General features: G+C 42.8%; 1 long non-coding RNA gene across 1 annotated transcript; it reads right to left on the reverse strand.

Annotated features, from left to right (window-relative positions):
* Nucleotides 1-4,803: 4,803 nt before the first annotated feature.
* LOC141094386 (uncharacterized) lies at nucleotides 4,804-8,784 on the reverse strand. The gene is made up of 2 exons (XR_012233055.1): nucleotides 8,659-8,784; nucleotides 4,804-6,046 (listed from the first exon to the last, which is right to left on the reverse strand). It is a non-coding gene; the product is annotated as an uncharacterized lncRNA (long non-coding RNA).
* Between the last annotated feature and the right edge of the window lie 7,000 nt (nucleotides 8,785-15,784).

Here is a 15,784-nt window from a genome sequence, read left to right on the forward strand (position 1 = left end):
TATCATTGTTTTAGGATGGGCGGATGTAGCATGCAACAACATATTTGAAGATGTCTCTTTCCTAAAAATACCAGTTTGCAAATTATCATTCATATCCCTCCAAATTGTGACGTCAAGAAAGCTAATCCTATCAACATCCTGCTGATATGTAATGTAAATATTTTTATCATTAGAGTTAACCTCTGCCATGAAACTACACAACTGAGAAGAATTCCCCTGCTAGATCAGGAAAATGTCGTTGATGTACCGCACCCAGAGGAGGATGCGGTCCATCGACAGACACTGAGCAGACAGGGGGAGGTCCCTCTCCCACAGCCCCAGGAACAGGTTGGCATACGCAGGGGCAAAAGATGCCCCCATAGCCGTGCCCTGGAGCTGCAGGTAGAAGGACCCCATGAAAGTGAAAAAGTTGTGCGTCAGGGAGAACTCAAGAAGTTCAAGAATTAAGCAATTGATTTCTTCTGGTAGATTAGACATATTGAGGAAATATCTAGTAGCAGCCAGTCCATCTGAATGCCTGATGCTGGTGTACAGGGATTCGACGTCACCCGTCACCAGCATCATATCTTGGCCAATGTGAAGGTCATCAATTCGTCTGAGAAAGTCCCCTGTATCTAAAATAAATGAGGGTAGGCTTTCGACTAACGGCTGCAATTTAGAATCTATCCAACTGTTAACTTTTTCCAAAAAATTACCGGTACCTGAAATGATAGGACGTCCCGGAGGGGCCTCAAGGTTCTTATGTACCTTGGGTAACAGGTAAAGGGTAGAAATAGTAGGTTCTTGTACCTGTAAAGCCAATTCTAGATCTTTTGTAATTGTACCATTTTGTACGGCTGAATTTAAGATTTTTGTCAGCTGTGCCACAAAGGAGGAAAGGGTATTGAATGTCAAACGCTTATAACAAGCCTTATTATTCAACTGCCTAAAAGCTTCCTGTTCATAAAGGGATTTAGGCCATGGCCATATGACAACGTTTCCCCCTTTGTCCGCTGGCTTCAAAATGATATCAGGAAGTCCCTTCAGGACGTCCAACCTCTTTCGTTCATCTCGACTGAGATCCTTTTGGGATAGACACAAAATCCCTCGTTACCACCTGCACAAATAGATCAACAGCCGTGCAGGTTGCAAGTGGAGGAAACTTCTTAGATTTAATTCGGATAGATGCGGGGATCTTACCTCCCTCTTCACATTCATGCTCTACAGATAGGTCCTCAAGGTCTCGAAGTGCTAGTTGCTCCTCTTATGTAGGAAATAAACTTTGCAAGTAAGGATCAAAAAAATGTTTTTTTAAATATCAAAGACCTGGCAAACAGATGTAAATCTTTAATTGCCACAAAGCTATTAAAATTAGATTTAGGAGAAAAGGTAAGACCTTTATACAATAACGACAAGTCTGAGTCAGTTAGCTTATAGGAACTCAAATTAATTACCTTGTGGTTATTTTTCTTACGCTCCGGTGATTTAAATTGCATCCTCTTGTAGGGGTGAAAATTCACATCCTTCACTCTTTTGGGCCTAGGCCCAGACCTTGTCGTCATTGGTGAGGCAGACCAATCAGACGAGTCACTAACCGAAGAAAGAGAACTCATTGAAGGTGCCTCCTGTAATTTTGTCGCATGGATATTAGGTTTTCTCCAAAAATACACATTCTTACTTGCAAAATCCTTGCTGTCTCTCTGCAGCTTGGAAGATTGTGTTTTGTGAATCTTACAGTCATGGCCAAAAGTTTTGAGAATGACACAAATATTATATTTTCACATGATCTGCTGCCCTCTGGTTTTTATGTGTGTTTGTCAGATGTTTTTATCACATGCAGAAATATAATTGCAATCATATTATGAGTAACAAAAGGTTATATTGACAGTTAGAATGAGTTAATGCAGCAAGTCAATATTTGCAGTGTGGACCCTTCTTCAGGACCTCAGCAATTCTCCCTGGCATGCTCTCAATCAACTTCTGGATCAAATCCTGACTGATAGCAGTCCATTCTTGCAAAATCAATGCTTTTATTTTGTCTGAATTTGAAGGTTTTTGTTTGTCCACCCGTCTCTTGATAATTGACCACAAGTTCTCAATGGGATTAAGATCTGGGGAGTTTCCAGGCCATGGTCCCAAAATCTCTATGTTTTGTTCCCTGAGCCATTTAGTTATCACCTTTGCTTTATGGCAAGGTGCTCCATCATGTTGAAAAAGGCATTGTTGATCGCCAAACTGCTCTTGGACGGTTGGGAGAAGTTGCTCTTGGAGGACATTCTGGTACCATTCTTTATTCACGGCTGTGTTTTTAGGCAAGACTGAGAGAGAGGCCATTCCCTTGGCTGAGAAGCAACCCCACACATGAATGGTTTCAGGATGCTTGACAGTTGGCATGAGACAAGACTGGTGGTAGCGCTCACCTGGTCTTCTCCGAATAAGCAGTTTTCCAGATGTCCCAAACAATCGAAAAGGGGATTCATCAGAGAAAATGACTTTACCCCAGTCCTCAGCAGTCCAATCCCTGTACCTCTTGCAGAATATCTGTCTGTCCATGATGTTTTTTCTGGAGTGAAGTGGCTTCTTTGCTGCCCTCCTTGAGACCAGGCCTTGCTCCAAGAGTCTCCGCCTCACAGTGCGTGCAGATGTACTCACACCTGCCTGCTGCCATTCCTGAGCAAGCTCTGCACTGCTGGTAGCCCGATCCCGCAGTTGAAACACTTTTAAGAGACGGTCCTGGCACTTGCTGGTCTTTCTTGGGCGCCCTGGAGCCTTTTTGGCAACAAGGGAACCTCTCTCCTTGAAGTTCTTGATGATGCGATAGATTGTTGACTGAGGTGCAATCTTTCTAGCTGCGATACTCTTCCCTGTTAGGCCATTTTTGTGCAGTGCAATGATGACTGCACGTGTTTCTTTAGAGATAACCATGGTTAACAGAAGAGAAACAATGATGCCAAGCACCAGCCTCCTTTTAAAGTGTCCCGTCGTGTCATTCTTACTTAATCATGACAGATTGATCTCCAGCCCTGTCCTCATCAACACCCACACCTGTGTTAATGGAGCAATCCCTGAAACAATGTTAGCTGGTCCTTTTAAGGCAGGGCTGCAATGATGTTGAAATGTGTTTTGGGGGATAAAGTTAATTTTCTAGGCAAATATTGACTTTGCAAGTAATTGCTGTTAAGTTGATCACTCTTTATAACATTCTGGAGTATATGCAAATTGCCATTAGAAAAAATGAAGCAGTAGACTTTGTAAAAATTAATATTTGTGTCATTCTCAAAACTTTTGGCCATGACTGTACTAACACATGCATCCAAATTCTTCTCAAATTTAGACTCATAGCCTGCCATTTTATCAATTGGACATGCTAATTTAAAATTGTTTTCCAATTCATCTATGGATTTGTCCAGATCCACAATGGCCTTGGAATTATATTCAATCAAAAGCTGCATCAAAGAAGAAGAGCAACTACCACATGTCTCCTCCCACCGGCTGATAAAGTCCTTGTCGTCAACGGGAAATGACGGGGTCACCTGGACTCTAAGTCCTCTTGGAATCATTTTGGAGGAAACGTACTTATCCAGAAAGGCCCGATTCCACCATATTTTAGTCCGTTTCAATAATAGCCTTTCAATTTCTAGGGCCTGGCTATCAAGTCTTTGATCCACGAACGGCTGAGACTCACTTCCACCTGTTCCAAGTACCTGATTAATTTGACCAAGCCAGGCCTTGTCTTTGGCTCTGAAGTCCATCTCCAAGATATAAAAGAAACCTGTGCATAACACAGCAAACATAGACCATAATATTATCGTGAAAAACCACCCCATTAATATGTAGTAAAACAAATACACATATGTATGGTGTTACAAAAATGGGTATATATATGTATGGACATAAGGGACCATCACAAAAAATTAATAGGATATATAGGGAAAGAAAAATAGCGAACAAGGGGTCCAATACAAAATTTCAAATTTTATTGACAATTTATATTCAAGTATATCAGGATAGAAAAAAGGTGAAATGAGAGTCAATGATGATCACAGCAGGTACATGGGCAAAAAACAATAGCGCACACAAGGGTATATGGACCTCCTGTGGCAGTGTTATCTGGCTTCTATTGGGATACTGTGACTAGTAAATTTTTGAATTATGGGTGTATGTGGAATATTTAAATTTTGTGTTGTACATTTATAAAACTATGCACATTCCCATGTCCATATACCCTTGTGTGCGCTATTGTTTTTTGCCCATGTACCTGCTGTGATCGTCATTGACTCTCATTTCACCTTTTTTCTATCCTGATATACTTGAATATAAATTATTGTCAATAAAATTTGAAATTTTGTATTGGACCCCTTGTTCGCTATTTTTCTTTCCATATATATCCTATGACATTATGTAGCATGAGCCTTGCTAATGGGCTGCTTCCCACTTACTTGCTTTAGAGTAAAATCTGATATCCAGAAGAAGTGAGAACTGCTGCTGCTCTCTCTGAATGTCAATTACATCCAAAGAAAGTGAGCGTTCATCTGCCCATTATCAGCTGCTGATTGGTTGCAGGGCTCATGTGACATAAAATTTTGTTGCAAGCCCCAGGAGAACCAGTGCCGATGTTGCCAATTTTGAATGTTGCCAACACCAGAGATGAGTTCAGGCTGTTATTATAAATGTATATAGGGAGAATTGGATCATAGGATACATATTCCTCATTTCAAGGATACTCTCAGAAAATGCTATTTAATACATAAACGGACTATTAGAGAGCCTTAATCTTAGTCCAATAGCCAATAATACCTTAATCAATGTGATTCAAGACAAAAGTAAAAAGCAATGTCTTTATTGAAAAATAGTACAAGTAAAAAAACACTAAGTAGAAATATAGTACATATAGGAACAGGCGGGCAGCCATATAACCTTACAAGCCAAGGTTAACGCCATCACAATGGACCAGTTCATTAATTTTTAAGGAAAATAATTAAAGTGCATAGTGCAACGCCATATAAATAGCAATCATACCATAATGAAACATAGTCCATGAAGCAATGCCAAAAGTAAAATATGAAAGGTCAAATCACAATGAAATTACATTAAATGTGAAAATCCCCAATATTATGTCCACGAATAGTAACCAGGAACTACGGGGTTAAGATATGAATGTTCACTAAGATCACCTAAAGGCAGAGCTTACCCATGATGGTTGTATAACCCGAGCTCAGGTGCCCCGACGCGCGTTTCGCTGTGGCTTCCTCGGGGGGCAGTGCACCATGTGTTGACTGCGCCATCTTTAAATACTCCATTCAAGCTATAGCCATCCAATGGATTAGTGGCCCGCGGCCACAAATAGGGGCGTGCATAATTATAATGATATGATGTCATATCCGGCGCCATAAGGTGCAATGTAGTAAGTAACCCTCCAACGTCTCACCTCAATGAGACGAGGCGGGGACCAAGACCCGACATCACATCCCCTACCAACTGGTCCGGTATGATAGACAAATCACAAAACGCGTCCTGTGAGTGTGTGGAGGCGGGACATCCAGAGCGCGATGTCACATCCGGCGTCAGGAGGCGGTGAGTGGAGGAATTAGTATTCCATCCATCATATACCAAAAAGTGACTCGTACTACAGGACGGCTGTCGACACACACTACCCGCAGTGAGGATAAGCCCATACCACCATCTTGTTTGTGGGCCAAGAGAGGGGCACAAAAAGTAATCAATAATTATACATGTAACATACAATTATATGCATATAGTTGAAACGGTTTCATTATTTATAAACAATTACAGTTTATTACATCAAAAAAGTATTATAAGTTGCATGTTTACATCCATATGGAATATCAATCATAAAAGGGCCCAGATCTTCAATTGAGGGGAAGACCGTCCATAGGTGTCAGAAAGCAGGGGAACCATATCGTGATTAATTGCATGCATGCGTCGTTCATCCACAGGGTTAATAAGCCCAAGTTCTTAGGGATTCATAGGACACAAAATCCATCAATGTCTCCATAGCCATATATGGAGAATCAAAAGGTGCAGGTTAATGCTGTGATAACATCCGCTATTAGAAGAATAAAAACACAAAAAACACATGATTAAAATAATATTAAAAAAGATCCCAGAAACAGACGAACAATATTGAAAAAGGAGAGCCAAGCACCAAAAAATAAAAATGAAGAAAAGCTCAATTTCTCGGTAAGACCCAAAGGAGTCATGGTATTGAGCCTTATAATCCACTTACATTCAAGCTGCGCCAACCTGCGCTTCAGATCTCCCCCTATAATACCACCATGTAATCGATCAATACCCCTTATTTTGAGGAGATCAGCGTTGCAGGCATGGCGCAGCCTGAAATGGCGGGGAATTGTCTTTAAGGATGCAACATCTACCACAGTTAGGGCTGCCTTATTATCCCTAACATGTTTCCTCACGCGAATGCGCTGTTCCCTAGATGTTAATCCCACATAAATTAATTTGCAGGGACATGTTGCATAATAGACCACAAAATCGCTACCACACGAAATATATTCCCTAATTTGAAAGGTTCTAGTGCCATCAGATGTGCTAAAGTCTTTAGCACGTACCACATTATGGCACGCCAGGCAAGACCCACAAGGGAAGCAGCCCTGACAAGGTTTTCCAGTATTAAAAGGAAAAGAGGGCCTGGCCACATAGTGGATCTTAACCAACATATCCCTCAGGTTGCTGCTTCTCCTTGCAGTCATTAGTGGTCTAGCAGGGAGAGCTTCGCCAAGTATTGGTTCTGTTTTAAGTATCGACCAGTGTTTATTAAGGATACCCCTAATCATATTCCACCTATTATTATAGGTAGAGATGAACCAAATTTGATTGGAGTCTCCTCTAGATCTTTGTGAGCAAGACAGGAGCTGGCCACGGCTTGACGTCTTAGCTCGAAGGTAGCCCTTTTTCACACAACGTTTACTATATCCACGGGTATAAAATCTGTCCCGCAGGTCCGACGCTTGCGTCTCAAAGCTGCTCTCTGTTGAACAGAGACGTCTGATCCACAAGAATTGGCCTGTCGGGACAGCCCTTACCGTGGATGGCGTGTGAGCAGACGTAGCATGTAGGAAGGCATTCACCGACTTCTCCTTCCGGAAGACGTCAGTTTGTACCCTCCCATCTGTGCCCACAAGAACCTGGATATCTAAAAAATCCATCCTCCGCTTGTCAAATTTATATGTCAATTTGATGTTGTAATCATTAAAGTTCAAATGACTCATAAAATTGCAGAGGTCCTCACTGGATCCCTGCCAAATGATTAAAAGGTCGTCAATATACCGGTACCATGCCTGCATCGGGGTCCCGGCGCACGCGCCGTCCCCATAAACCTCCCTCTCCCAAAATCCGAGAAAGAGGTTAGGGTACGACGGCGCCCATAGCGGTGCCCCGCCTCTGAAGGTAAAAACGATCCTTAAAGGTAAAGAAATTATGAGTTAAAATGAAATATATATAATATACCAACGGCGCTAGTGTGCAGGTTTGATTCAGCAGCGAGTAAGAAACCCCCACACCACCAGGGGTGAAAATAAACAATTTAAACAAAATGATACTCCTACCATATAAATTCTGTTTTTATTTATGTCTGCATAGTTATATGGTAGGTGTTTTTAATTAACTATTAGAATTCAATACCAACCATGCTCTTAGTCACTAGAGTCTAACCCGGACACTTCACACTTTTTTTTTTTTTTTTTCTTTGGATATGACTTTGCATTTTCAGATTTAGAACTTATGTTTTGCTTTGTCTTTTTGTAGTCTGATCCATCAATACTCAGTATCTTCTAACATCTAATGCTTATGAGTTTATTGCCTTGATCCCACAGGTAAATATATATATTTATTCTCCATTGATTCACAGTGCGAGTATCATTTTATAATGAGTTAAAATGAACCTCAATAACTCCAAAATTAACAATTGAAGAATGGTATCCAGGTTACTTGTGCCAAGATAGAATTCAGCTGCCCTCAGGCCATCCTGGTGAGAAATACAGGTATTTAAAGATTCAGCGTCAGCCGTGACCAGCCACATATCCTGCTCCGAAGTCAATCCTTCAACCCTCCGGAGGACGTCGGTAGTGTCTCTGACGTAGGAGGGAAGCGTCTCCACCAAGGGGGTGCAGGTAAAATTCAATAAATTTACAAATGTGTCACACAACCCTCCCACGTCAGAGACAATAGGACGCCCCGGAGGTACCAGCGGATCGTTATGAACCTTTGGAAGTAAATATAGTGTTGGCACCACTGGAGATTGAATAAATAGGCCATCAAATACTTTCTTGGTGATCACACCTTGCGCAAGTGCCTTATCCAAAATCAAAAACAATTCTTTCTGAAATGATGACATTGGATTATGAGATAAAGTCTCATATGCTTCCTTGTTTTTAAGCTGAGAGAATAACTCACGCTCGTACATTTTAATAGGCCATACTACCAAGTCCCCCCCCCTTGTCAGCAGGTTTAAAAACGACATCAGTAAATGACCTCAGTTCAATAAGGGCTCTTCTCTGTGACCCTGTCAAGTTGTCATTTATTCTGCTGGAATAGTTCTACGATCTTGCATAACCAGTTTACAAAAAATCTCTACCTGAGGGCATAATGATAGGGGAGGGAACGTGGTAGACTTAGGCAAAATAGATGATGGAAAATTACCTGTTTGGCTTTCAAAATTTTCATTGGCCAACTCTTCAAGAATCCGTAAGGCCTCCTGCTCAGCCCTACTATTAAGATCCATATCCGAGTTATTCTTAGAGTGAAGTTTTTTTTAGAATCAACTTTCTAGAAAAGAGAAAGAGATCTTTCACTATAGTGAAAAAATCTAAATTATTGTTGGGAACAAAAGTTAGGCCCAATTTAAGAACCTCACATTGGCTTGTAGACAAAACATGTGAAGACAAATTATTACCTCTAAATTATTTTTACTTTTCTTCTCCAAGGATTGACGAGGAGTCATTTTCCTCTTATTGCCAGTTTTTCCCCTGGAGGCGTTTGCTGATTTTGTAAATGCAAACCTCTCGCTCCACTTCGTACCTCCACTCGCTCCCATCATAGTCATCATCCACCGATGAAGTGGACGAAAAGGAATTAGATCTATTCTTAAATGTTGTCCCTTTTGTTTTTTCTCAGGGATCCTGCACCATCTACACACATGGTTGGCTTTATAATCATTTAAATCCCTTTGGTACTTTTTGTTTTTGGTCTGAACGATCTCTTTCTCCCATTTCTGAAAGTCAACATCCAATTGATCATTCAACTTTGCCAAGGCCTCAGCTGTCATTTGTTTAGTTAAAATTTCCTAGATGCCTCCAATCTCATTTTCTACATCCTTAATAGCTGTCTCATTAGATTTAATGAGCAGCTGCATGAATCCTTTTGAGGATATATTAGCTGTCTCTTCCCATTGGCTTTTAAAATCATCGTTATCCATGAGGGAAATACTTGCACTCGTAATCCTCTTGGGATAAGCCCTTTAGCAATGTAGCGTTCCAAAAAAAGATTTGTTCCACCACCATATATTATATTATACTAGCTGAAGAGCCCGGCGTTGCCTGGTCATAGTAACTAACTGGTTAGTTATAACAAATTATAATGGTTATCCTCCATCCCATAGTCCAGTGCCCAGTGAATGTCATCCGCTCAATGCCGACTTTTATTCCCCATTGACTTGCATTGGGGTCGGGTTTTGGACGAAACTCCGACTTTTTTTGCCCTAGTCGGACCAGTTTCATCCGACTCAAATTTTGTTTCATGAAACCCGATCCTACCAAAGTCGCTCAAATCTACCTAAGGCTTCTTGACAATAGGTTACTTTTTTCAGCCACTTTGTCAATAATATCATCTCCATCAAGTTTCATCAGGATGTCCTTTTCAGTAGCCATTAACATGAAAGGTTCTAGGCGACTGATTCATGCTGTTTCTTAATCTGGTTATTTTTATAAATTTTAATGTAGAGAAGCTTCGTTCGCAAGCAACTTGTGTAATGGAGAGACTTAGAAGAAAATTGTATGCCTGTCCAATTATATTGTGTAAGTAGATTATAGTGCTGTAGTTCTTGCATGATGAGCAGCTTTTAGTCACTAGTTCTGTGTCGTCAATGGTCTCATCTTCTGGGCTTGTGTCTGTTGCCACTCTAACATTCTTCTAAGGGCGATCTTTTCAATTTCTCCCAGTGCTAAGCCATGCTGTGCAGGTTACCGCAAAGATTCTCGGGTGTTGCCCACTCTTCAAATTTAATAAAGTGTCTTCTTGTCACATCCAAAGTAAGGCTATTTAATCCATTTTCTCTTATGGAATTAAAGTTTCGCGGATCAAGGTCTGCATATATTGTCCCATTTACGGTTAAACGTTGTTCCATGCTTTGTTTGACAACATCCAAGATGACATTATGGACTTTCACCTTGTATGTGATTTCTACATTTGCATGTACCTCATCTTCGGCTACTTCACCTGCCATTCGTTTTCTTCTAGTTCTTTTTTCAGGTCAAATAATTTTCAATTTCAAAGCTAAATTCTTCATATTTTTCTTGAAGTTTGTCATTTGCCCATTCTACAAAATTATTTGCAGCTTCTTTGACCTCATCAAATGCTCGAACATAACTTTTTAGACTCTCCTGCACGTCCATCGCCATCCGATAGCCTGTTAAAATATCCATGGCAGATGTTTGCAAATACTTCGATAATGGAGAGGTGCGTTCAAATATGCGTAAAAAAAAAAAATTGGGCCGTAATGATCGTTTCGTATCTAAGCTGGCAGCACGAGCATCAGCGTTATGCTTGCTTGAAGAATAGAAAATTCTAAGTATGACAATGAGACTGACATATAAAGCAGAATCTGGCTTGTCAAAGTATCCAAAAACCTTTTTCAAAGCAACATCTTTTGACCACCAACGTGTTTCAGCTATTGTTGAAAGCCTACGATGGAGTGGGTCCTGGCTTACATTCTCCCACAAAGCCATTCGAACATACGAATCTTTAATGAACGTTGCTACATCGTTGAGAAGCAGAAATGATGCACTTTGCAAAGTTGTCTTGGTGCTCGCTGACAAAACTAGGTTTAGGATATGCGAATAACTCCACACATGTATTTGGCCAGGAGAGACCATTGTTAACCAAGTTGAAAAGCCATTGTAGTCCCTTGCATATTAGCTACCTCGTCGGTGGAATTGCCAATGCATTTTGTCACGGCTATGTTGCATAGAGTGAGAACGTTCATTAGAAGCTGGTGTATTGCGTCGCCGGTGGTTAATTTGCAGTCTACTACTGCAAGCAGCCTTTCATGTATTTGGTTAGTGACATAACGGATTATAACGCTCATCTGTTGTCGAGATGTTATATCTTGTGATGTCAATCTGGATGGAGAACATTCCAGTGTCCCTTACTTCTTCAATAGTAGTTTGAATAAGTTGCCTGATGGCATCAAGGATTCCATTCACAGTGTTTTTGACAGTAAAGTTATTAATGATCCTCTGCCTCTAGCACCTTTGGAATGCTGCTGTTGGCTTTTTGCAATGCATTCACTTACATGTTCTTGCAGACACAAACATCATACTTGCTTAACAGTAGAATTAGTTCCAAAAAATTCCCATGATCTAAAGTCACATCCTGTAACGTATATGCTGCTTCAGCTTTGTCCCCTCTGTAGCTAAGTCCACATTTTCCAATCACTTTTATTATTTCTATTATCCTATGAAGTACTTTGTGTTCTTTTTCGAACTTGCTCTCGGTGAATTGACATTTGATTATGAAGAAGATGTCTTCCAATATCTGCACTGCTTGACTGTAGAAAATATGCTTCAGCACAACTTCTGAGACTTAGACTTTTCTCATGTTCCTCTAATCTAATATATAAAGCTGAAGTGTGTGTATGTATGTGTGTGTATGTCCGGGATTGGCATCCGCACCGTCGCAGCTACAGCCACAAAATTTGGCACAGTCACACGTCTGGACCCCGAGAGCGTCCTAGGCTATGTTGTGAGGTGAAATTTTAACCCCGCGCTTTCCAATTCACCAAACAATTTTGCCCCTATCTACATAATTGGGAAAAAGTGTGTGTGTATCAAGCCCCGCCCCTCATTATGTCATAATGGTTGCCATGGCAACGCTGATGTCATCATAGGTTGCAAGCCCCGCCGCTCATTATGATGTCATAATGGTTGACTATGGGATAGAGGATGTGTGATGGGTATATGGGCACTGGACTATGGATGGAGAATATGTATGACGGGTATATGGGCACGGGACTTTGGGATGGCGGATATGTATGATGGGTATATGCACACGACTATGGGATGGAGGATATGTATGATGGGTATATGGGCACGGGCCTATGGGATCGTGGATATGTATGATGGGTACATGGGCACGGGACTATGGGATGGAGGATAATTATAATTTGCTATAACTAACCACAGTTAGCTACTATACCCGGGCAGCGCCGGGCTCTTCAGCTAGTCTTTAATAAACGTGCCTTCGATCTTTCAACCCATTTATAAATGAACCAGTTGTAGAAGGCTTTGAAAATGCGAGACAGTGCAAAATGATTTTGTTTTTAGTATTGTATGTCAGCCATCTTCGGTTTGTTCCATCTTTGCGTAAGAAGACTTTTTGGAAATTAGGATCTTCTTCGGTATCTTGTTTTGGGTGATTTTTGAAAAATAAAGACAGTTGGGCAGATGAAGAGCGTGCAAAATAGTTGATGCTTTCTCCAGAGGTGGTTTCCACACTGAAAGAAGCACTATCTGATGAACATGGTGGAACAGATTGAGAAATCGAAGCCACAGGTACAATACTGGATACAGATGTGACTGGCTCCGACAGAGTATGCGATGAACAGGCATCTCCTGGTACAATAGTAGTTAATGTAACAACCTCAGGTTCAGTATCACTTGAAGAAGGGTCAAATGCAGGTACCGATTCAGATGTTATTTCGGCTTCTGTCGCTGTCTAAGGAATATTAGCTGTTGTAGGTGTGGCATGAACAGTTGTGCGGGAGAACAAGTCTGATAACTTTGCACATTTTGGTGCATCAGCTTCTAGACTCTACTTCTTTTTTCCCCTGACCTTCTCTGTGTCACGTTGCCGTCAGACTCGGGGCCTGCTTTCCCGGCCTCGGCCACTAGGAGGCGCCGGACGGTCACGTCGCCGTCAGACTCGGGGCCTGCTGTCCCGGCCTCGGCCACTGGGAGGTGTAGTGGTTCGCCCCGAGTGATGGCGACAGAGAAGGGGCTTCTGCGCAGACATCTGATGGACGCAGGCTCCACTCCTCTATCAATCATGAAGGGGTTGGTGCATCACCATCTGGCCTGGTCCTGGGGGCGGTCCTGATGACATCATCAGTCCGGGAGCCTGTGAGGGATGACCTGATCCCTCAAATACCTTTGGACGGGTCTTGCAAGCCGCCGGATATATTCTTGGTTCCCCTATATGCTCTGTGTGATTTGCTATTGTTTGACTCTGACCTCAGCCTGGATTTCTGACCCCTCTACTGCCTGACTATTTTGTACCTTGCCACCCTCCCGGTTTGTGACCTTGGCCTGGATATTCGACTATGCTACTGCCTGCCGTTTTTGTACCTTGCCGCTCTCCCGTTTTGTTACCTTGGCCTGGACTGTCGACTCTGCCACTGCCTGCCGTTTCTGTACCTCCGCTGCTCTCCCGGTTTCTGACTATGTTTTTGATTCCCCGCCTTCTTCCCTATTGGCGACCGTCCTGCTCTGGCGTACTGCTCCATCAGACAGCCACCCTACCCCCTGGGCCTTGCTACAATTCCAGATCCCTGTATAGGGGTTAAGGGTCTCGGGGTTTCTCGGGGTGCTGTCCCTACTGCAGTCCAGATCCGCGGACGGACATCACATTATATCCGCCCCCCAAAAAAAAAAAAAACAACTTCTTCTTGTGTATATATCCTACATATACAAAAGCAGTCTCCCTGAACTTTTTTTTTTCCCTTCTCCTGGTTGAGCTGATTTTTTGCCTGAACACCTGTTACTTGCTTCAGTGCACAGTCTGGAGGATCACTCTCATCTTCCTGCATAAACATGCTGCAGTCTAGAGACTTCAGGGAGAAAGCTGAACGTCAGAGATCCACACTCCTGGGACATCGGCCCCTGGACAGCTCTGGCCAGGGTTGCCCAGGGGCTCAGGTACTGCCCGCAGATGCAGCTAAAGTTTTATTACCTATCTCCATTTCATTTGGTCAGAAATCTCTGGGTTTAAAAGCTTATGTGGATAGTGGATCTGAAGGAAATTTTATGCATTCTTTGGCTGCTAGGAATCTGGGTGTACCGCTACTAAGACTTAATGCCCCTATTAAAATCACGGCTATTAATGGCACATCCATTATTCAGGAGGGGGTTAAATTTGTTACTGACAAAATTGCTATGTCTGTGGGAGCATTACATACCGAGCTTATGTCCTTTTTTGTGATGGATAATTTATCTTCTGCGGTTATTTTGGGAATGCCGTGGTTACGCCATCACAATCCTGTAATTGACTGGCACCTGGCTGATGTTATACGCTGGAGTTCGCAGTGTCAGGATATCTGCATATCATTAGCAGTAAACCCAAGTTTACTAGTAATGGGAATGTGGACAGAGCAGGAGACATTGCCGGACACACATCAGGGGATCAACTGACTTGACTGAGCCCCAGTAACACAGGAAAAAGTGTGGATTGTGCAGATGCCACTTCTGAGCAGAAACTGGCTGGGTTGGAGGCCAGGGGAAATACTAGAGACAGTGGAGCCAGAGGCCTAAGTGGAACACTGTTAAAAATCAGTAGTAGTTTGAATGTGGATGGAGCAGGAGACTTTGCCGTCCACACAGCAGGGGAGCAGCTGGCGTTACTGAACCCCACTAACACAGGAGCTAGTGTTTTTCTCTGTGCAGACGGCACTTCTGAGCAACAACTGGCTGTGTTGAAGCCCAGGGATTACAGTTCAGGTGGTAGAAACATGAACGCAACAGGAGACCTGGATACTGTTGCCAACCAATTATTTATTCTGGAAGAGGACTGGCAAATTCTGGCGAGATCCAGGCCTTGTTCATTTTCAGAAAAGTAAGCCGGTCAACGTTATCGGAGGATAGTCGCGTGCGACGGTCTGTTAGTACACCACCTGCGGCACTAAAGACGCGTTCCGATAATACACTGGCAGCAGGGCAAGCCAGCACCTCCAATGCATACTGGCTAAGCTCTGGCCATGTATCCAGCTTAGAGACCCAAAACTTGAAGGGGGAAGAGCCGTCTGGGAGTACACTGACAGGGCAAGACATGAAGTCTGTCACCATCTGATGGAAACGTTGCCTCCTGCTGACTGGAGCCGTCTGTGATGGTGTAGACATTTGTGGCGGACACACAAAACTTTGCCACATTTGGGCCATACTGGTCTTGCCTTGTGCTGAGGCTCTGCCTCTGCTCCCTCTTTGTGCAGAGCTTCCTCCACTGCCTCGACGCACAGAGCTGCTTTGTAAAGCACTAGCAGCACTGCTCTGGGGTGGAAAGGAGAACATGATGGACTGCACCAGTGTGTCTTGGTACTCCCGCATTTTACGCTCCCGATTCTACGGTGGTATCAGGCTTTGTAAGTTGTCCCGGTAGCGAGGATCTAGGAGGGTGTACACTCAATAATCAGCTGTGTTGAGAATGTGGGCGATGCGGCGGTCGTTTCTCAGGCACTGCAGCATGAAATCAACCATGTGCTGCAGACTCCCAGCTGCCAAAGAAACGCTATCCCCTGCTTGAGGCGTCATCTCTGCCTGCTCTGCATCACCCCACCCTCGCT

The sequence above is a fragment of the Dendrobates tinctorius genome, unplaced genomic scaffold (genome assembly GCF_039654945.1).
Source record: "Dendrobates tinctorius isolate UK_male_01 unplaced genomic scaffold, ASM3965494v1 ptg000063l, whole genome shotgun sequence".
Taxonomy (NCBI): domain Eukaryota; kingdom Metazoa; phylum Chordata; class Amphibia; order Anura; family Dendrobatidae; genus Dendrobates; species Dendrobates tinctorius.